This window comes from Bos indicus x Bos taurus, chromosome 23, assembly GCF_003369695.1.
Source record: "Bos indicus x Bos taurus breed Angus x Brahman F1 hybrid chromosome 23, Bos_hybrid_MaternalHap_v2.0, whole genome shotgun sequence".
Lineage (NCBI taxonomy): Eukaryota > Metazoa > Chordata > Mammalia > Artiodactyla > Bovidae > Bos > Bos indicus x Bos taurus.
In genome coordinates, this window is record NC_040098.1 from 5,085,366 (window position 1) to 5,108,172 (window position 22,807).

Here is a 22,807-nt window from a genome sequence, read left to right on the forward strand (position 1 = left end):
GGGATTTTCCAGGCAAGAGTACTGGAGTGGGGTGCCATTGCCTTCTCTGGTTGCCATCTAGAGAACCTCATTCCTTTATTCAGCAACTATTTAATGCAGTAGTCTCTACTGAAAATACTCTTGAGCCCTTAACTTTTCCTTTTCAAAAAATCAGAAAAAAATCCTAGGGAGACCATAGAATTATCACCTCCCATGTGTCGCAGAGACATTACTTTGCCAACAAAGGTCCATCTAGTCAAGGCTATGGTTTTTCCAGTAGTCATGTATGGATGTGAGAGTTGGACTGTGAAGAAAGCTGAGCGCCGAAGAATTGATGCTTTTGAACTGTGGTGTTAGAGAAGACTCTTGAGAGTCCCTTGGACTGCAAGGAGATCCAACCAGTCCATCCTAAATTAGGAGATCAGTTCTGGGTGTTCCTTGGAAGGAATGATGCTAAAGCTGAAACTCCAATACTTTGGCCACCTCATGCAAAGAGTTGACTCATTGGAAAAGACTCTGATGCTGGGAGGGATTGGGGGCAGGAGGAGAAGGGGACGACAGAGGATGAGATGGCTGGATGGCATCACCAACTCGATGGACGTGAGTTTGAGTGAACTGCAGGAGTTGGTGATGGACAGGGAGGCCTGGCGTGCTGAGATTCATGGTGTCGCAAAGAGTCGGACACGACTGAGCGACTGAGCTGAACTGAACTGATGCGTCGTCAGATAGGTCGCCTCGGTGACTGGACGGGGCCTTGGGTGAGGGTCTCCCTCAGCTGAGCGCGCAGGCTCCCAGGCTCCTCACAGTGCATGTCTGCAGGCAGCCTGTAGGGGGGGCCTGTGCAGACCTCCCCTCTCAGGGACCCGTTGCGGTGAGTGTGGGGCTGGGCCTTCTGTGCGTCTTGCTGTGAGCAGGTGCATTGTGGCTTTCTCAAATTCAGGCTCCAGCAGGTGCTCAAACCTGAGCTTTCAGAAGGGCTGAGGGGGAAGCCACGTCTCTCCTGTACACAGGTTCTAGCAGACTACTGGCTGTCCCGGCAGAGCTCCTCTGAGTCACTTGGCATCTCTGAAGCCCTGTACAGCCTGCCAAGTCTCCACCCCGCCCTCGCCACCCCAGGAGGCTTCCCAAGTACGCTTTTAGCCAGGGAGAGACCTTGGCAGAGTGTGAGGGAGAGATTTCTCCCTCTGTTCCTTACAACAGGATGTCATACAGGCAGGTGGCCTAATTTATGACCGCAAGTTCTAATAAAGAAGGCATATACATCTTCAAGAAAAAAATCAGCTTCCCAGGGCTCTGGGGCAAAATCCACAAAAGTACACACACACAGTCTCCCTTTGAAGGACAATGATGAATCTAGAAGGTTAGGAAAAAACGATTTTATACTAAACTCTGAAATGAAAGTGATGAATCTGGAAGACAGTTCGTTAAATTAGCTATGATTTACAGAACATGGGAAGTAAGAAAAAAAATGCAGTTTCTAAGGTATGATTGTACTGCTAGTGTGACAGTCCCCACAGAGGACACAGAAGTTCAAGCTCTTTAGATCTGGAAAGACAGAGACATCATTTCATCCATTATCTTAATTTTTCATATGACATATGATGAAATATCTCTTAAATGTGGTCTAAGTGACCTTTTAGAAAATAGCATTTGGAATTAAACTGAATTAAAATTTAAGAGGCTGAGTGCTGAGTCATTTACCTGGAGAAAAAATGCGAGTTGGATAATAAATGTCAGATGATGACAGAAAATAAGTCAAGGGATTATGAGCATGAATTGTGAAGCTGAATAGTATAGGACTGATTTTCATTTTTTGGAAAGTAAGCAGCATACTGCGGGGTGTCTTCTGCAAGTCATCACTGACAATTTTCTGGATGAATTATGATTCGGGGACATATGCAGCACTTGAAGAAATCTCAGAGGGGTACTAAGAAAATGACTACAGAAATGAAAATACAGCATTTAAGAAAACTTAAGGAACTGGGACTTTTAGAGTTTTCAAAAAATATATTAAATAACTTCAATATCTTTAAATATTTCCCATTCTCTCTCTTTTCTCTCTCTATCCCTCTTTCTCTCTCTCACACACCCATTGGAGCTTGAAACAATTTTTTTCTCACATATTGATATTTTAACTCCAAAGTTAATGGAAATTGAGCTCTTCATTACCCATCCTAGCCTGTTACTAACCATTCGTATTAAGAATTCAGGGATAAATGTTCATTCATAGATGAATGGATAAAAATGTGATACATACATACAATGGAATACTACTCAGCCATAAAAAAGGATTAAATAGAGCTATTTGCAACTACATGGGTGGACCTAGAGATTATCATACTGAGTAAGTCAGAAAGAGAGACAAAAATCATATGATATCACTTATATGGGGAATCTAAAAAAAGATACAAATGAACTTATTTACAAAACAGAAACAAACTCATAGACCTAGAAAACAAACTTACGGTTACCAAAGGGGAAAGAGGGAGGGGTAAAGTAGGAGTTTAGGACTAAGAGAACAGATATATACTACTGTATTTAGTATATATATAACCAACAAAGAACCAGTGTACAGCACAGAGAACTCTGCTAAAAATTCTATAACAACCTAAATGGAAACAAATTTGAAAAAAATAGGTACATGTATACAGATAACTGAAGCATCTTGCTGTACAACTGAAACTAACATAACATCGTTAATCAAATATACTCCAATAGGAAATAAAAATTAAAAATAAATAGATTCATTGAATTAAAAAAAAAAAAGAATTTGGGACCCTGTAAAATCCTAGTTGATAGGACTCTATTTCCAATTTTTAACCGAAACTCAAAGGAAAACCAGTAAATATGTTTTCACTTCAGATACATTTCAATCATAGATAGATGAACCAACAAAGCATTGATCTTCATCCTACTTTTGAAGATGCCTGTGTATAAATGACTCTGACACAGAGGCCAGTCATGTCTCCACTTCCCTCTCCACTTGGATAGCCAAAATGAAGCATCTTTTGAAGAATTTCTGTGGGAAGAGGCCTCACAAGAAATCACGGGTTAGAAATAGTCTAGTTTCTCATTTCTGTGTTATGGTTTAAATCTGAGGAGAGTTGAATTTGCCTTTCAGCCCTAAGATAAAAATATAAGAAATGTGACCCAAACCGTGGGGAACGTAAATTCCTTCAGTGTTCTCTTGTCCAGGAAAACTTGGGACTCTGAAATTAAGGAAGAAAGAAGCTATAAAATGGAGGAATTATCTCCAAACTCTTCTGGAGTATACTTGGATGCACTTTTGAATATACTTGTAATTTTTGTTTTTGCATCTTTATTTGCCAATGTGGGGGTCTTACAGTTGGATCTAAGAACAAGCCTTCAGAAATAAGACTTGCAGATAGCCTGGTGAAATTAGAATATATGTCAAATTTCCTTGGGCTTTTGCACTTTTAACTGAAGTTATAAAAATACCTGGTATAGGTGCTAAGCTGTGATGTTCAGCACGAATAGTTAGCAGTGCAAGTTAGATGTTTAAGCAGGACTTAAGGCACAAGACAGCTCTATGTTGACATTCTGTTTTCCTAAGTGTCTTTCACCTTCAGAGTTGCTTTGAGGGTTCAACTCAGGGCTCTTCTGGTTGACAGCGACAGAAACCCAAGCCAAAGGAGCTTAATGAAAGCAAAAAGGGTCTATTAGCTCGCAGAAGGGAAAAACCTGAAAGTAAGCCTACTTGCAGGACCCTTGGTCTTATTGCATTAGGTCCAGCCCTTCATGTAGTGAATATTGGTTTATTCTTCCCATAGGAATGAGCTGGTGAGAAGCATAGACATGGCCCTTACGCTCCACGACATTGACTCCTGGGGTAGGTGTGTGGCTCAGCCGGTGTAGATGGATGAAAGATGCTTTAGTTGTTGACACTTAAAATGCAATAATATAGCAAATATATAATGATTTATTTTTTTGGACCTCAAGCAGAAGTGAGTCCTGAAGAGTCAAGGCAGAAGGCAGAAGGCATTCCTAAGATGGCAGTATTTCAATTACAGGTAGTCTTTTTGTAACATAACTCCTAAATCTACAGCCTGGGTTGGTATGAAGCTGAGGTGAGACAAAGGTGAGACTCTGTTTCCTGTTTTATAATTTTGGGGTCTATGACTTAGATCTCTGTCATTGAGGAGGAAAAGGCCACATTGTGGATTTGGATACAATAATGTTCTCAAACAAAAATCAGGAAATTTTACTTGACAAACATAGACTTTTCTAATTTTTAAATTTAAATGCTTATATCCCTGTCTTAATAAAGAAAACATTTAATAAATGTTAAATAAATATATTAAATTATTGAATAAAATGAAATAATAAAATATTTACTGAGGGATATGATAACTAATAATAAGATAATTACGATGGTGTGATCACTCACCTAGAGCCAGACATCCTGGAATGTGAAGTCAAGTGGGCCTTGGAAAGCATCACTACGAACAAAGCTAGTGGAGGTGATGGAATTCCAGTTGAGCTATTTCAAATCCTGAAAGACAATGCTGTGAAAGTGCTGCACTCAATATGCCAGCAAATTTGGAAAACTCAGTAGTGGCCACAGGACTGGAAAAGGTCAATTTTCATTCCAATCCCAAAGAAAGGCAATGCCAAAGAATGCTCAAACTACCGCACAATTGCACTCATCTCACATGCTAGTAAAGTCATGCTCAAAATTCTCCAAGCCAGGGTTCAGCAATATGTGAACTGTGAACCTCCCGATGTTCATGCTGGTTTTAGAAAAGGCAGAGGAACCAGAGATCCAATTGCCAACATCTGCTGGATCCTGGAAAAAGAAAGAGAGTTCCAGAAAAACATCTATTTCTGCTTTATTGACTATGCCAAAGCCTTTGACTGTGTGGATCACAATGAACTGTGGAAAATTCTGAAAGAGATGGGAATACCAGACCACCTGACCTGCCTCTTGAGAAATTTGTATGCAGGTCAGGAAGCAACAGTTAGAACTGGACATGGAACAACAGACTGGTTCCAAATAGGAAAAGGAGTTCATCAAGGCTGTATATTGTCACCCTGTTTATTTAACTTCTATGCAGAGTACATCATGAGAAACGCTGGACTGGAAGAAACACAAGCTGGAATCAAGATTGTGGGGAGAAATATCAATAACCTCAGATATGCAGATGACACCACCCTTATGGCAGAAAGTGAAGAGGAACTAAAAAGCCTCTTGATGAAAGTGAAAGAGGAGAGTGAAAAAGTTGGCTTAAAACTCAACATTCAGAAAACGAAGATCATGGCATCTGGTCCCATCACTTCATGGGAAATAGATGGGGAAATAGTGGAAACAGTGTCAGACTTTATTTTTTTGGGCTCCAAAATCACTGCAGATGGTGACTGCCACCATGAAATTAAAAGATGCTTACTCCATGGAAGAAAAGTTATGACCAACCTAGATAGCACATTGAAAAGCAGAGACGTTACTTTGCCAACAAAGGTCCGTCTAGTCAAGGCTATGGTTTTTCCTGTGGTCATGTATGGATGTGAGAGTTGGACTGTGAAGAAGGCTGAGCACCAAAGAATTGATGCTTTTGAAGTATGGTGTTGGAGAAGACTCTTGAGAGTCCCTTGGACTGCACAGAGATCCAACCAGTCCATTCTGAAGGAGATCAGCCCTGGGATTTCTTTGGAAGGAATGATGCTAAAGCTGAAACTCCAGTACTTTGGCAACCTCATGCGAAGAGTTGACTCATTGGAAAAGACTCTGATGCTGGAAGGGGTTGGGGGCAGGAGGAGAAGGGGACAACAGAGGATGAGATGGCTGGATGGCATCATGGACTCGATGGACGTGAGTCTGAGTGAAATCCAGGGGTTGGTGATGGACAGGGAGGCCTGGCGTGCTGCGATTCATGGGGTTGAAAAAAGCTGGACACAACTGAGCGACTGAACTGAACTGAACTGATGGTAACTAAGAACTTCCCTTGTGGCTCAGCTGGTAAGGAATCCGCCTGTAATGCGGGAGACCTGGTTTGATCCCTGGGTTGGGAAGATCCCCTGGAGAAGGGAAAGGCTCCCCACTCCAGTGGCTCCCCACTGTATAGTCCATGGGGTTGCAAAGAGTCGGATACGACTGAGTGACTGTCACTTTCATGATAACTAAATAATATTAAAGAAAATTTGAGGGATTTGCCTGGTCATCCAGTGGTTAAGAATCTGCCTTCCAATACAGGGTACCTGGGTTTGATCCCTGGTCAGGGAGCTAAGATTCCCACATGCTATGGGGCAGCTAAGCCCGTATGTTCTAGAGCCCACATGCTACAACTAGAGAGGAGCTCACGCACCACAACTAGAGAGGCCCCTGGGCCACAACAGAAGATCTCAAGTGCTGCAACTAAGACCTAACACAGCAAAATAAATAAATACATATTAAAATAAAAATAAATTAAATTCATATTTTTTAAAATTGGGAAACTTGGCAAACATATTTTATTTATTAAATTTAAATATTTCTATGTCTGAAAGAAAATATTCAGTTCGGTTCAGTATCTCAGTTGTGTCTGACTGTTTGTGACCCCATGGACTGCAGCACGCCAGGCCTCCCTGTCCATCACCAACTTCCCAGAGCTTACTCAAACGCATATCCATAGAATTGGTGATGGCATCCAACCATCTCATCCTCTGTCATCCCCTTCTCCTCCCACCTTCAATCTTTCCCAGCATCAGGGTCTTTTCAAATGAGTCAGCTCTTAGCATCAAGTGGCCAAAGTATTGGAGTTTCAGCTTCAGCATCAGTCCTTCCAATGAATATTCAGGATTGATTTCCTTTAGGATGGACTGGTTAGATCTCCTTGCAGTCCAAGGGATTCTCGAGAGTCTTCTCCAACACCACAGTTCAAAAGCATCAATTCTTCAGCGCTCAGCTTTCTTTATAATCCAACTCTCACATCCATACATGAGTACTGGAAAAACCATAGCTTTGACTAGACAGACCTTTGTCAGCAAAGTAATGTCTCTGCTTTCTAATATGCTGTCTAGGTTGGTCATAACTTTTCTTCCAAGGAGCAAGCATTTTTAATTTCATGGCTGCAGTCACCATTTGCAGTGATTTTGGAGTCCAAAAAAATAAAGCCACTGTTTCTATTCTTTCCCCATCTATTTGCCATGAAGTGATGGGACCGGATGCCGTGATCTTAGTTTTCTGAATGTTGAGTTGTAAGTATTAAATAAATGTACTAAATTATTAAATAAAAATGAAATAATTCACAAATAAGATGTTTATGGAATGATAACTAAAGGATATTAATTGGATATTAAAATATATTTATTAAAGTAAATAGCTCAGAAAATTCACACTCTGCTGGAATAGCTGGGCTTAGGGTCGTTGTGTTAGCTTTCTACTGCTGTGTAACAAATCTCTACAAATTTAGCAGCTTAAACTAACACAAGTGAAATATATCACAGTTTCTCTAGGTTGAAATTGGGCACCGAGGGTCTGGGGAAGCAGAAGTTTCCTGTGATCTGTGATAAGGGATGAGGAGGTGGGGAGGAAGTGGCAAGCCTAGAGGGTGGAGAGTGTCTTGGAGATGGTTCAGCAGCTCAGAGCTGATGTTAAGTGCAGTAGGAACCATGTCAGCATTTCAATGGGAAGAAGGTCAGAGACTTCAGAGAGGAGACAGTGGCAAAGTCTGACCTTGACCCAGGTGGTGGTGCCTTTGGGAAAGACAGGGGAGCAGAAAGGGGGAGCACGTTGTCTTGGAGGGGAAGAAAGACAATGGATGCAAGTCTGACCACATTTCATTCCAACTGCCTGTCATTCATGCAAATGAAGACATCCAGTGGACAGTTGGGATACTGGCTGAAAGTTAGAGAACGAGACCTGGGTTGATAAGGGCATGGTGAGAAACTATCCAAGGACATGGTAGGGGCCGACTAGGTGGAAGGCTAATGAGAGAATACAAGGGAAAAGAAAGAAGTGATGTGGAGCCTTTGCAACAGTGCTTAACAAAAAGTATGTACTCATAGCTTCAGAGGAGCTTCTGCAAGCTGTGGATCTGTACACCCCATCGCCAGCATCCTGAATCACAGTCTGGTTAAGCATCCTTTGTCCACTGAGGAGAGACATGGGCTATGTATCCATGGCCTCTGCATCCTTGGATTCAACCAACCACAGAGAGGAAATGTTTTTTTTTTTTAAATCCAGAAAGTTTCAAAAAGCAAAACTTGAATTTGCTGTGTGTTTGCAACTATTTTCTTAGTGTGCATGCCTGCTAAGTTGCTTCAGTTGTTTCTGACTCTTTGGGACCGTATGGACTGTAGCCCGCCAGGCTTGTCTGGATGGGGTTCTCCAGGCAAGAATACTGGAGTGGGTTGCCATGGTCTCCTCCAAGGGATCTTCCCAACCAGGGGTTGAACCCACATCTCTTATGTCGCCTGCATTGGTGGGCTGGTTCTTTATCACCAGTGCCACCTGAGAAGCCCCATTTACTTAGCATTTATAATTTATAGTACATTTACTTAGCATTTACATTGTATTATGTATTATAAGTTATAAATGAGTTAAAGTATATGGCAGGATGTGCATATTTATATGCAATGTCAGACTTTATCTTTTTGGGCTCCAAAATCACTGTAGATGGTGACTGCAGCCATGAAATTAAAAGACGCTTACTCTTTGGAAGAAAAGTTATGACCAACCTAGATAGCATATTGAAAAGCAGAGACATTACTTTGCCGACAAAGGTCCGTCTAGTCAAGGCTATGGTTTTTCCAGTGGTCATGTATGGATGTGAGAGTTGGACTGTGAAGAAAGCTGAGCGCCGAAGAATTGATGCTTTTGGACTGTGGTGTTGGAGAAGACTCTTGAGAGTCCCTTGGACTGCAAGGAGATCCAACCAGTCCATTCTGAAGGAGATCAGCCCTGGGATTTCTTTGGAAGGAATGATGCTGAAGCTGAAACTCCAGTACTTTGGCCACCTCATGCGAAGAGTTGACTCATTGGAAAAGACCCTGATGCTGGGAGGGATTGGGGGCAGGAAGAGAAGGGGACGACAGAGGATGAGATGGCTGGATGGCATCACTGACTTGATAGATGTGAGTTTGAGTGAACTCTGGGAGATGGTGATGGACAGGGAGGCCTGGTGTGCTGCGATTCATGGGGTCGCAAAGAGTCGGACACAACTGAGCAACTGAACTGAACTGAATGTGCCATTATATAGGGCGCTTGAGAATCCGTGGATTTTGGTATCTGATGGGGTCCTGGAATTGAATGCCCTGGAAATACCCAGGGAGAAGTGTGTAAGAGATTGTTCACAAACTTGGCTGGGGCATTTCAGGAAGTTGTAAGAGCACAATTATATAGTGAATTGGGATAGAAGAACCTAGAGTAAGTTCAAACAAGCTATTCTAGAGCAACAGTTTAAGACGCGAGGAGATGGACCCATCAATAGGGTGTTTTGTGGGAAGACAACGTGGTGGGACACAGATCAACAGATCAACAAATGAAGGAGGGAATGTGGGAAATGATGATTATCCCAAGACTCCAGGAGTTTCCTATCTGACCTGAATTCAGTAGGACTCACTTACTGAATGAGAGCATTTCTTCCCGGGGAGAAATTAATTTGTATGTTCATTCAGCCCAGATTCACCGAGCACTTTTATATTTCAGATAGTGTTCTAGCTGAGGAGGATAAAGCTGGGAGCAAGAGGACAGGAGCCCTCCCTGTCTCTTAGGGCTCACCTTGAGACGAATGCAAGACACCTGAGCATCTAACACATAAAACTTCAGATAGTGATCTGTTGAAAATAAAGTAGGGTCAGGGGTCCTGGGTGGTTTTGTCTGGAGAGGGTATGCAGGAAGGACTCTCTGGAAGGGACCTTTGAGACCTGAATGAAGGCACCTGTGATAACGTTTGGAACAGAGATTTGGAGGCAAAAGAAGAATCGAGTGAGACTAGAACACACCGGTGTGGATTTGTTTGGTGTTCATATGCTCAGTCGTGTCTGACTCTTTGCGACCCCATGGACTGCAGCACACCAGGCTTCCTGTCCTTCACCATCTCCCTGGGAGTTTGCTCAAACTCATGTCCATCGATCGAGCCCATGATGCCATCCAACCACCTCGTCGTCTATCGTCCCTTCTCCCCTTCTCCTCCAATCTTTCCCAGCATCCGGCTCTTTGCTAACGAGTTGGCTCTTCGCATCAGGTGGTGCGGAGTGGGCAGGATGAGAAGTCAGAAGAGTGACGGGTGAGAGTCAGCCAGGGCCAGAGCGCTTGCAGGTCTGAGCGCCCGTGATGGTTAAAGAACTTTCTGGCTGCCCCGTGAGGGACGGACTAAAGGGGGCAGAGCGCAGACCGTCCGTTTATCAGGCACCTTATTTCGGACTTTCCCTGCCACCTCCAAGTCCTCCAAGGTAACTGCCTATTTATTTGAACGCGAACTTCCCTCAGGTGTTCCGGCAGCTTAGGTCAAAGGCAGGTCCACCGGTCAGCCGCTGGACCAGGTGACTGATCCCGGCGCCCGGAGGCGGGCCTGGGGCTCCCTGACTCCGCGCGAGGGATGCGCTCGGGTCGCCTCGCTTCGCCCTGGCGCCTTCCACCTCCGAGCGGCCTTGCCCTGACCTGCTTCCCGGGAATGCCGGGCCCGCCTCTCCCCAGTCCCAGCGGGACGTGAGCTCCTCTGGCTCCTAGCGGGGTTCCCCGGCAGTTCGCACTGGGGATTCGGATCCAAAACCCACCCTCTGGCCTCGGCTCGCGGAAAGGGGGCGGGTGGGGGCGCGAACCTTATCTCGGGCTCCGCCTCCGAGGCCGGGAGCGTCCCGCGCGCTCCGCACCGGCCGCCCGGGGCAGACGGGCTCCGGGCTCCGGGAGGGGAGGGCGGCCGACCCGCTCCGGCCCAGGTGGTGGCAGGGCCGCGGCCGGTCACTTCCAGGACCCCCGGGCCCCCGCGGGGCTCGCCGCTGCCGCGACAGCACCCCTGAGCAGGGACGCGCGCCAGGTAAGGCGGCCCCTTCTCCTCTCCTGTCCCTGCCGTGACGGCGAACCGGGGACCTCCGGCTGGAGCTCCCGCGTCTGCAGGGTGCAGTTTCTTCCCGCGCGTGCGGAGGCAGCGAGTGAACCGGCAGGCAGAGTCGGCACCCAGGATGGAGGCTGGGACCCGGGATCTGTCCCGCAAAGTTCCTGGGTGGTCGCATGATCTCCGTAGCCTCTCTGGACTCTGATTTCTGTTCGGAGCATTCTGGCCTCTGAAAATGGATAGTGCGCGGTGATTTACTCCCCTAAGCTCATCTATCTGGGCCGCGGTCTTTCTAGAAGGGGCTGGTGTCCGCACGTGCGGCGCAGGGAGCGTGATGCCGAGCGCGGGGTGGCGGGCTGTGCGCGGTGCCCGGGAGGTTCTCTGAGACTGCGGCCCCGGAGGCTCACTCAGGGGAGCGTGACAAATCCGGGGCCGGGACAGCACCCAGTCAATTGTATCGGAATCTGTGGGAGTGGGCTACACACTTCCCAGGTGACTGCCAGGTGGTGTGGCTTTGGGAACCAGTGGCTGAGAGCCCTGCTTCTCCAAGGAAGGGGTGTCTCTTGGCAGCAGCAGCAGCCTCCCCTGGGAACTTTCAGAAATGCAAACTCGGGGGCCCCGCTTGGGAGGCGCAGACTATCCGAATCTGAAACTGCGGGGTAGGGACCAGCCCGCTGTGTGTTCCTGGACCCTGCAGGTCAGGCTAGCGCTGGCTCACTGTAGAGGGCTCTGGGTCGGGTTTCAGCGGAGGGAAGGGCAGACGCCTTTGGCTTTCCTTCCAGAGAAGGGAGGAAACAGACCCCTTTTCTGAAAATCTTAGATATTTATCAGTAGGGTTCTACCCATGATATATATATATATATATATATATATATATTTAAATGCCGTGGACTTTGGAGGATTCTGAAAAGGGCGGAGACTTAGCCATCACCTGGAGCGAAGTTTCCTGTAGTAAACATTTTCTATTTTTAAGAGTTGAAAGGAAGCCAAAGAAGACATGCACCTAAGAATCTCCTGGCTGCAATAACACCAACGTTTGGCCCCTGATGGGGCTGCTCCCTATCATCCCTGTCATCAGTACACTTTACAGGACTCATATGAGGTATGAGCAATTGGAGGTTTCAGGGATTCATGCCAGTTCTCCAGAGTGCAAGGAAATTCAGCCTTGCAGGTCTCTGAATTCTCTGAGTGGCTCCTTTTTTTTTTTTAATAGAGATCTGAGATTTCAAAATTTTGGCGAGAAAAATAATTCCAGCTGTTCGTAAGTCATTAGTACAGAAATAGAATGACTTTGCAAATAGGCTTAAATGGATCTGAAAATCTGATGTTGGAAAAAAAGCTAGAAGAGGCGTGACTGTGGTCCTACTACATGTGTGCTGGGGTGAACACTGCTCAGTGTTCTGCGCGGAAAGCAGTTGCTTTCCAAGCTGCTATTGTCAGAGCCAATTTGTGATGAGGTATAGAGACCTTTAAGGGACAGGTTCTAAGCTTGTGTTCAGAGAACTGGGGGGAATACAGGTTGTGGTGAGGACTAGGAGCCTCGATCTGAGGCCCAAGATGCAGGTTCAAGACCTGTTCTTCTGATTCTCTGAGCTCTGGGGCAGGGGTATAACTCTGTGGGCCTCACCTTCCTCATCTGCAGAATGGGCAATGCCATTTTGTTGTCAGAGTTAAAGGAAATAATGCTTCCAGCATAGTCAATGACATGTTTGCTAGTCCAAAATGTACGCACACACACAGACACACACGCCAACTAAAAAGAAAATAAAGACCTAATCCCCAAACACTTTGAATGAAAACTATGTGGAGAACATGGTCACACTTTATATTTACATGAATTTACGTGTCAGCCTCACCCTTAGAATTTACAGTTTTTCCTTCTTACTAGAATCTGAATATATGGACATCCTCTAATTAGCTTCCTAATTTTACTCTATGTTTTATATAGAACTTTCTAGAACAAAATTTTTCTAGTAGATTATCTTCAAGTCAACAGCCTAGTTTTTAATCTACTCACTGTGTATGGTAAAGGATTTTACCATCTGGTGGAATTTATAATCTTCACATTCAAATTTAAACAGCCTTAAATCTGGCTCTCCAGAATATCATTCCTTCTAAAAGACAGTTCAAATGGTAGGCCTGGCATGCTGTGGCTTCCAAGAACATCAGTTTAGAAGTCCTACCTGGTGTTTCCTAGGTTCTTGGGAGAGAAAAATGAAACGTTATGCAGTTACATCAAGGTTTGCTCAAGACAATGTGAGAGAGAGCCAGGTGAGGACACAGCAAGGACAAGCCTCAACTGGCAGAAGGGGCAGGGGAGGCCATTGAACTGTCCTTTTGTTTCTTAGCTGCAATAATTTCACAGTGCTTCAGAACCACATATAGAAGAAGCAACTCCTTTTACAATATTTGATTGGAACTGATCTGGGTGATCCTTTTAGAACCAGAGAGTTCTAGTAAAAAAAAAAAAAAAGGGGATTAATTCCAAGAAATATGCCACTTGATTCTGTACTTTGAAATGCGTCTTGATTCACCTTTAATTTCAGTGATAAATTGACTATTAGATTTCCAACTTAGGATGCAATTTTAGGACTCATCTTCCATCTTTGAATGTAAGAGATTGTACTCTTTCTGTTACCAGTCTTCTGTGACTTCTAGAAGACTAAACATAATACAAGTTTCAGCACATAAACATCTTGGTTACTCCATTCAGGAAATCGGGTCTTCATTAGGATACTTTGGAAGTTACAATGTAATGTCATTAAATTGAATATGATTAGAATTTAATGTTATTAAATTAAATGTAATTGCAACTTAATGTAAGTAGGGTTTTCTTTTTGGCTTACTATGTATGAGATGAGGAGTGGCTCTGGGCATGAAAAGTGAAGATCAGAGGCACTTCTCTTGATGGGGAAAATGAAGGCGTGTGGAAGCAAATTAAAAGGCTCAATAATAAAATTATGTATCCTGGATAATTTAACTCAAGAGCTGAGCATCTGTGATGTTGCAAGTCAACGACAAGATGAAGCAGCCCAGTGAGTGGCCAGTTCGGAAAGATGCTAATGCCCCACGGTGATTTCATGATTCTCCGTTTGCAGGCAAAAGGGCTGGAGCAGAGATAATCATAAAGAAGTGAGCCTAATTGCCTTTATTTTTCATAACTTGGCTCACTTAGAAAGGTTCTGATTGTCTTCATTTCAGTTCACTTATTTTGATGGCCCACTTTGTTCCAAAGTTGACGGTTTTACCATTAAGGCCAACCTGGAAAGTCGTGTGAGCAAAACACATCACAGCAAAGGGATATACGTTTTTATTTTGTATTTATTATTTTTGGATTGTATTTCTCAGCATGCAGTAGTAACTCTTTAGTTTGTTTCATTAGCATTCTTGTGGGAAACAACTTGAAATATTTATTCCTGGCAAGCAATCCAGTCTCATGAAAAGAGAATTGGCTCTGTGGCTGAGCCTTCTCCATCTCACAGTTATGGACACACACTTTTCAGCCACAATGCCAAGCCTTGAGTCCTGACTGTCACTTACCAGTTGTGTAACCTTTCTTTGTTTCTGTTTCCTCCTTAGTAAAATTGGGCTGAATGCATACTAAGTCGCTTCAGCCGTATCTGACTCTTTGTGACCTCATGGACTGTAGCCCCCCAGGCTCCTCTGTCCATGGGATTTCCCAGGCAAGAATACTGGAGTGGGTTGCCATGCCCTTCTCCAGGGGACCTTCCTGACCCAGGGATCAAACCTGTGTCTCTTAAGTCTCCTGCATTGGCAGGTGTTTTTTTTTTTTTTTTTTACCACTGGCACCACCTGGGAAGCTCTAAAATTGGGGAATAGTACCTACATCAGGGGGATTATCATGAGGAGTAAATGAGTCAACAAACATAAAGTTCTACTAACAGTAAATGCTTAATAAGTATTTCCTATCATTTCTCCTTGGATGTTAATGGTTTAAGCTGATGCTCTCTTTTTCTCTTTTCACCTCTGAAAATTAGATCCTGAAAAGGCAGTGGTAATTCAGGTTATGTCATTTGATGCTTTTTCTGTTTTAGCTAGTAAGAGAATTTGTTTCTGAATAAATGAAGTCCTTCAACTTTCTTGGAAAATAATACAAACTTTCGAACAACGTTCTAAAAGTTGCCAGATGCTGCTAGTGCAGGCCTGTGACCGCACTCGGAGAATGACTGCTTCACCCACTAGTTCCCAGATGCTGTTACTGCGGGCCTGAGACCGCACTCGGAGAATGACTGCTTCACCCACTAGTTCCCAAACTGGACTAAACATTGGAGTCACCTGAGATCAGAGCTGTAGCATGTTGATGCCCAAACTGATTAAAAAGTTAATCAGTTGGGTTAATTTATTATGAAATGTAGTTGTCATGTGCTTTGAAAAAGAGAGGCTGTGTAACATTACACCTTACCTGTCTATATGGAATTCCTGTGCACTCATAGCATTTTTAGGGATATTATAATTTGTCCAGTCGAAATGGGGAAAAAGACTTGGGGACCTCATTCTTGGCTAAAAGCTCAGGAACAGTCAGTGGTGGCACTAGATAACAACAGGCTTCCTGTATTCTGCTCAGTACATTTTTCATTCAACTGCCTTGTCTTCTGAAAAATCAGATAATGTGGTAGAAGCACATAATCCCAGATAAAGTGCCCTGGGAATCCTATGGATCTGCCTGTCTCCCTTGACCCAGTTTGATTTTTGATTTCAGGGTTATTTATTGAAAAGCTTTTCTAAATGAAAATTCACTGACATCACCATAGCTAAGTGTAAGAAAATAAACATATAGCTATCCATTGTGAAAAGGAAGAGTTTTTTTATAGCTAGGTTAAGGATCTAGTTGAGTTTTTCCTTTTTGCCGTTACTTTAGCAGTTTGGCTTTTACTAATGAAAAACTCAGAGGTATCTTTGAGAATTTCAGGAAACATGGACAGTTTCTCAAGTCCAAGTTTGGTGACCGTCTGGGAATCCTGCCAGGTTCTTCTGTTCGATTCACTGTTTAATTTTTGTTTTGACTTGTCTTGTTTTGATATAGGTCAGTGTAGCCACGATCGCAGTGTTATGTTACCCGCTAACTGTTTGTTTTTACAGTTACTGGTGTCAAGAAGAAAAGATTAAGAACTGACACAACTTTCTTTTTAAATTCGAAGTAAAAACTTCTAGTGAAGTCTGAGCTTTATAGGAAGTTCTTCTAAATATATTCTTTGGAAATGTATAGCCTTTTACATTTTTATTATGTAACAGTGGTAAATAAAAACAAACACTCAGAATATATGTTTTACATTTTTATGGCAACTTTCAAATCTATAGGTGATTCAATGAAACAAAGTATTGAATGTTTTATAAATGCTAAACCTTGCTGTATTTCTCTACTGAATTAGGAAGAGGCAGTTTGATTCCAACTCAAGGGGCTGTCTAGGCACTCACCAGTACCCAGAATTAGATACAATATTAAAGATAAGGAAAGGAGGAACATTCTTTGTAAGTGTTCAGCCAATAATTACACTGTGGTGAAGTGCCTGTCCAGCTTAACTGTCCTCTGGGGTTCAGAAAAGTTACTTTGTTCAGTTTAGTAAGTCTATTGAGAGCCAATTGGCAGTTTTCTTTTTTCAAATGGAAAGCTCCTTTTAATTTATTATGTAAAAATAGCACTTTGTACCTATTTTTAAGTGAAAAAGTGTATAAGGCAAAAATAGTTTTGATTTAAATTTATGAAAATCAACAAGTGTGGCATGATGTGTCACTGTTTCTTTTCAAACCATTTTGATTCTCATTTAACATAATGTCTTGAATTAATCTTTAGAAAGGGCTGAATATGATTTTTTAAAAAAATATTGAAATATAGTTGATTTCCAATATTATGTTAGTTCTAGGCATACAGCACAATATTCAGTTATGCATATATATAAAATATATAGATATATGTGTATATATAGGTATATATTGGAGAAGGCTATGGCACCCCACTCCAGTACTCTTGCCTGGAAAACCCATGGACGGAGGAGCCTGGTGGGCTGCAGTCCATGGGGTCACTGAGAGTCGGACACGACTGAGCAACTTCCCTTTCACTTTTCACTTGCATGCATTGGAGAAGGAAATGGCAACCCACTGCAGTGTTCTTTCCTGGAGAATCCCAGGGACAGGGGAGCCTGGTGGGCTGCCGTCTATGGAGTCACACAGAGTCGGACACGACTGAAGCGACTTAGCAACAACAGGTATATATGTTCTTTTATAGGTTATTACAAGATACTGAGTATAGTTCTCTGTGCTGTGCAGTAAGTCCTTGTTGTTTCCTATTTTATGTATAGTCGTGTATAGCTGTCAATACCAAACTCCTAATTTATCCCTCCCCCCTTTTCCCCTTTGGTAGTGGTACGTATGGTTTTTGTTTCTGTGGGCCTATTTCTGTTTTGTAAATAGGTTCAATTGTGAGATGATTTTAGAGTCCACATATAAGTGGTATCATATGGTCTTTGTCTTTCTCTGCCTGACTTACTTCACTTCGTACATGATCTCTAGGTCTATCCACGTTGCTGCATGTGGCAGTATTTCATTCTTTCTTATGGCTGAGTACTATTCCATTGTGTATGTGGACCATATCTTTATTCATTGACAGTTCACAGCAGCACTATATACAGTAACCAAGACATGGAAGCAACCTGTGTCCATTAGAAGATGAATTTGATTTGAATTTATATTATGGCAAGAAGTGGAGAAGTTACACCAGAGGGAGGCACTGTGGAGAAGAGAAAAACCCAAGGTCCTGAGAATGCGGCTGACTCCTCCACTTCTCTGTAGAAGCTTCCCTTTTCCTTCTGGCAGTGCCTGTCCATCCTTTCGGAGTTCTTTTTCTTTTCTTTTCTTTCCCTGTTGAAATCACTTGTTAGCCAGCACTTCTGGACTAAGGTTTGAAATGAGAGAGAGTGAAGGATGCTTCCTGAGGAGCAGGGATGCCAAGGTAGCTGTCTTAGGTAGAGTGGTTCATACATTTCCTACTTAAGTCCCTTCGGAGTGAGGAGGAAGCAGGGATGAAAAGAAAACGTGGGATTCAGAACTCTTGATGGGATATGGAGGCGCGTGGAACCTTATTCAAACCTTATCCTGTATAAGTTAGTGCAGCAAGTTTGTCAGTGTGGGATGTGACCTACAATCTAAGTTATATGTTGTTTTCATTCTGCCAGTTGAATAAGAGTAACAGTATTTGTACACGAAGTACTGAATAAATAGACATACATTATTTCCAAGAAGGCTATGGACCAGGAAATGGGAAACCTGGTTTCTCATCCCAGTCTACCACTAACTTACTAAATCGGTTGCTTATCAGAAAAGCCTGTAGTAAAACAGACTTGGTAGGCGTGATTGTAAAGTCTTCTTTCATTTTCTTTTTCTTGGTGAAAAGCACCATTTGAGACCATCATGGATCACGTGAAGAGTTGTAGCTTAGACCATCTGTGTTCAGAGGTGAAGTCAGTTTGAGTAAAACCCTTTAGGAAGTTAGTCTCTAGAGAAATGTAGCATTCATTCCAAAAATTCCTATAACAATATTCTTGAATGTTCACTGAAGATGGATGTTACTGTGCGTGGGAAATAATGAGATAGCAGATCTTTGTATTTCAAGAAAATTGTATTTTCCTTTTCATGATGGCTAAACAAACTTTTTTGGCCTCCATATGGGAATTATATAAAACATATTCACTGGTCTTTTCAACACTTGGAAAAAAATTCTTATTCTTAAGTATGGGTTTATAAATGAAATCATGTTTATATGAGTAATCATATTGTAGTTTTGAGCTCAAAATTGTTTCCCAAAATGTTAACAGTTGCATTTTGACGGTAGTATGATAGATATTTTCTTTCCTGCTTTTCTTTGTTTCCTCTATTTTTTAATACACATGTATTACCTTTATAATGAAAAAGTAAATACATAACTACATGCTTTTAGAGGAAGCATATGAAATGGTAATTTTGAATACTAATACAAATGTATTAGTGATATAGATACAAATGTATTAGAGAGATAATGATGTTACAATGTGATTCATTTACATTCCTGTAATTCACAAAGCACTTGTATGAGATGTACTTTGAAATACCAGACACACTAATAAGAGATAGGAAAATCTGGTGAAAATGATAGGCGTGATTTTTATTAAAAGCAGAGCATCACTTTCTTACTCCTAGTGAGTGCCAAAAGAATATTATGTATTCTAATCCTGTAAAGCCATCGAGGATTATAGCTAAGATCGGGGTTGGGGGGGTATGTAGTCGTAGCCCTGCCACTTAGCACCTGTGTGACCTTGTTCATGGTTCTTAACCTTTTAAAGCTTAATTTTCCCATTTGTCAAGAGAGGATCAAAGGACCTACTTCATGCTGTGGTTAAGAGTGTTCAGTGGAATAATACACACAAACTCTTAAACATAGTGCCTGGCAGGGAAAGGTACTCAAATTAGTTATTACCACAAGTGAATATTCTTCCTACTTCTGATCTTGTTCACACGTCTGATTTGGGTATCTACCTTGTGGAAAGCTTGCTGCTGCTTTAGATGAGGTATCCTCCAGGCAGCCGGGGTCATGGCGGACAGGTGACTCCAGACTTTCACCCTTCTCCATGTTGTGCTGGGGATGCAGGGAGCATGTCTCCCAAAGCTAGCAGTGCTCTAGGGGTGCCAACAGAGGCTTTGCAGAGCAACTCCTGTGACTCTAAGTACTTATTATGGAGTCTGGGAGGCCAGCATCCTTTGCCATATGGCACAATCCCCAGTGGTTGTTGGGTGGAGTTGGAAGTGTCCTTAGGACCGACTTGCAGCTGCAGATGGTTTGTTATGAGCTCCTCCTGCTGCGGCTAAGTCACTTCAGTCGTGTCCGACTCTGTGCGACCCCATAGACGGCAGCCCACCAGGCTCCCCCATCCCTGGGATTCTCCAGGCAAGAACACTGGAGTGGGTTGCCATTTCCTTCTATGAGCTCCTAGATTTTAGCAATTGTAGAGGTTTCGTTGGTCAGGGTCCTGGATAGTCCATCTTATGCATGCATGTGTGAAGTCACTAGAGTCATATCTGACTCTCTGCAACTCTGTGGACTATAACCTGCCAGGCTCCTTTGTCCATGGGATTCTCCAGACAAGAATACTGGAGTTGGGTTGCCATGCCCTGCTCCAGGGAATCTTCCCAACCGAGGGATCAAGCCTGCATCTCTTATGTCTCCTGCGTTGGTAGGTGGGATTTTTTACAACTAGTCGGACACGACTGAGTGACTTCACTTTCACTTTTCACTTTCATGCATTGGAGAAGGAAATGGCAACCCACTCCAGTGTTCTTGCCTGGAGAATCCCAGGGACAGGGGAGCCTGGTGGGCTTCCGTCTAGGGGGTCGCACAGAGTCGGACACAACTGAAGCGATTTAACAGCAGCAGCAGCAGCAGCGCCACCTGGGAAGCTTGACTCCCTCTTGTTTTCCTCTGTGAAAATTAGAAAATTGCTTTGTTTCCCTGAGAAGGCAATGGCACTCCACTCCAGTACTCTTGCCTGGAAAATCCCATGGATGGAGGAGCCTGGTAGGCTGCAGTCCATGGGGTTGCTAAGAGTCAGACATGACTGAGCAACTTCACTTTCACTTTTCACTTTCATGCATTGGAGAAGGAAATGGCAACCCACTCCAGTGTTCTTGCCTGGAGAATCCCAGGGACGGGAGAGCCTGGTGGGCTTCCGTCTATGGGGTTGCACAGAGTCGGACACGACTGAAGTGACTTAGCAGCAGCAGCAGCTTTGTTTCCAGGCAGATGCAGCTCTGGGTTTCAGTATCCATTTGCCTCCTCAACTAGAGACCTTTGTGTGGCCATAGCACAGAATTTTATGTATTTGTATAGGATACGTGTTAATTCATCGACTAGGCAAATATTTTTCCAGCTGTTTCCATAGATTAATTCCAGATCCTAGAGATGCAGCAAAAATGAGACACGATCCCTGTCCTCCAGGACTCGCAATCTCTTTGCAAATTTCACTGTGTCTGCTTTGTCTATCAGGGTTGGTATCATATCACGGAACTTTTAACCCTAGTACATTGCTGCTCTCGGTAGAGTGCTTCAAAGAGGATGTCATGGTTGATTTCATATGTTAATTGCTCCCATACCCACTAATCTGAAGGTTTATTATTGGGGGTCCCTGGTTGGGTCTATGCTCTTCTCAAAACTGTGGTGAACTCTATATGTATAATGTATATCAGTAAATTTCTACAAAGTGTTTAGACTAGGCACATAGTCTACCAATCCAAAAACTAAACAAAAACCCATGATGAATTGAATTGAAGTGATCATGGCTTAAAATAGAAGGAAGTTATGGAGACGCTGGGAAAATCAGAATCAATTATTTTTAGACTACACATGTCAGAGCCCTGAAAAAAAATGTAAATATTTTTGAGCTCTGATTCATTCTCAATTAGTTAATTAAGTGAATGTCTGGCCAGTTACCAATATAGGATAGTGAGAGCCATTTGTGCATCTGTATTTCCTTAACTGTGCCTCGAAATATTTTTAATTTTTAGCTGGATAGTGTAATTTCACATTGGACACTTTTCGGCCAGACCTATTACATCATTAAATGCTAAGCTTGAGTAGTGCAATGAGTTTGTGTGTTTTAAATGTTTCTACATCATCTTGGATAAGGCTGCCAAGTTGAATTTCATATCTCCTATCTAGAAACCTGCCATGTTATCCATACTTGAGCCTAAAACAGTTTAAGTAAGACTAGTGAAGCCATTATAATTTCATATTTTCAAACTTGATTTGAATACTAATGACTTTAAGAATAAATGTGTGCATGTTTTCCACTTCATTCCATCTTCAGCTTTTCTGCAAAGATGAGCATGTATCATAAAGATAGCTGCAAGAAGAGCCTCTTTCCCCTTCCTCTCTATAGTTGTTTTCATGTTGCCAATCCTTAAGCAAGGCCAATCTATTTCTCAAGACAGTGTCCTCAAGGAATCCGATTATTACAGGGTTGCCATCTTCTCAAATGCAGGCAAGAAGAATCCTAGCCCTGCTCCTCCAGAGGGTAAGACACTGCTACTTTTACTGTTCAGTTCAGTCACTCAGTCGTGTCTGACTCTTTTTGACTCCATGGATTGCAGCACACCAGGCTTCCCTGTCCATCATGAACTCCCGGAGCTTACTCAAATTCATGTCCATCAAGTCAGTGATGCCATCCAACCATCTCATCCTCTGTCATCCCCTTTTCCTCCTGCCTTCAATCTTTCCCAGCATCAGGGTCTTTTCCACTGAGTCAGTTCTTCACATCAGGTGGCCAAAGTATTGGAGTTTCAGTTTCAGCATCAGTCCTTCCAATGAATATTCAGGACTGATTTTCTTTAGGATGGACTGGTTGGATTTCCTTGCAGTCCAAGGGATTCTCAAGAGTCTTCTCCAACACAGTTCAAAAGCAACAATTCTTCAGCTCTCAGCTTTTGTTATAGTTCAACTCATATCCATACATCAGTTCAGTTCAGTTGCTCAGTTGTGTCCAACTCTTTGCAACCCCATGGACTGTAGCACACCAGGCCTCCCTGTCCATCACCAACTCCTGGAGTTTACTCAGACTCATGTTCATTGAGTTGGTGATGTCATCCAACCATCTCATCCACTTTCATCCCCTTCTCCTCCCACCTTCAATCTTTCCCAGCACCAATGAGTCAGTTCTTCACGTCAGGTGGCCAAAGTATTGGAGTTTCAGCTTCAGCATCAGTCTTTCCAATGAATATTCAGGACTGATTTCCTTTAGGATGGACTGGTTGGATCTCTTTGCAAGATCCAAGGGACTTGCAAGAGTCTTTTCCAA

The 22,807-nt window shown here is 43.1% G+C and overlaps 1 protein-coding gene across 1 annotated transcript in view; it reads left to right on the forward strand.

Moving 5' to 3' along the window:
* The first annotated feature begins 10,780 nt into the window (after window positions 1–10,780).
* The window catches only part of COL21A1 (collagen type XXI alpha 1 chain), a 233,946-nt gene continuing 221,919 nt past the window's right edge, over window positions 10,781–22,807 (forward strand). Inside the window, exon 1 of the mRNA XM_027524052.1 lies at window positions 10,781–10,952. The gene's annotated coding sequence lies outside the window, so the exon portion shown is untranslated. The remainder of the gene's footprint in view (window positions 10,953–22,807) is intronic.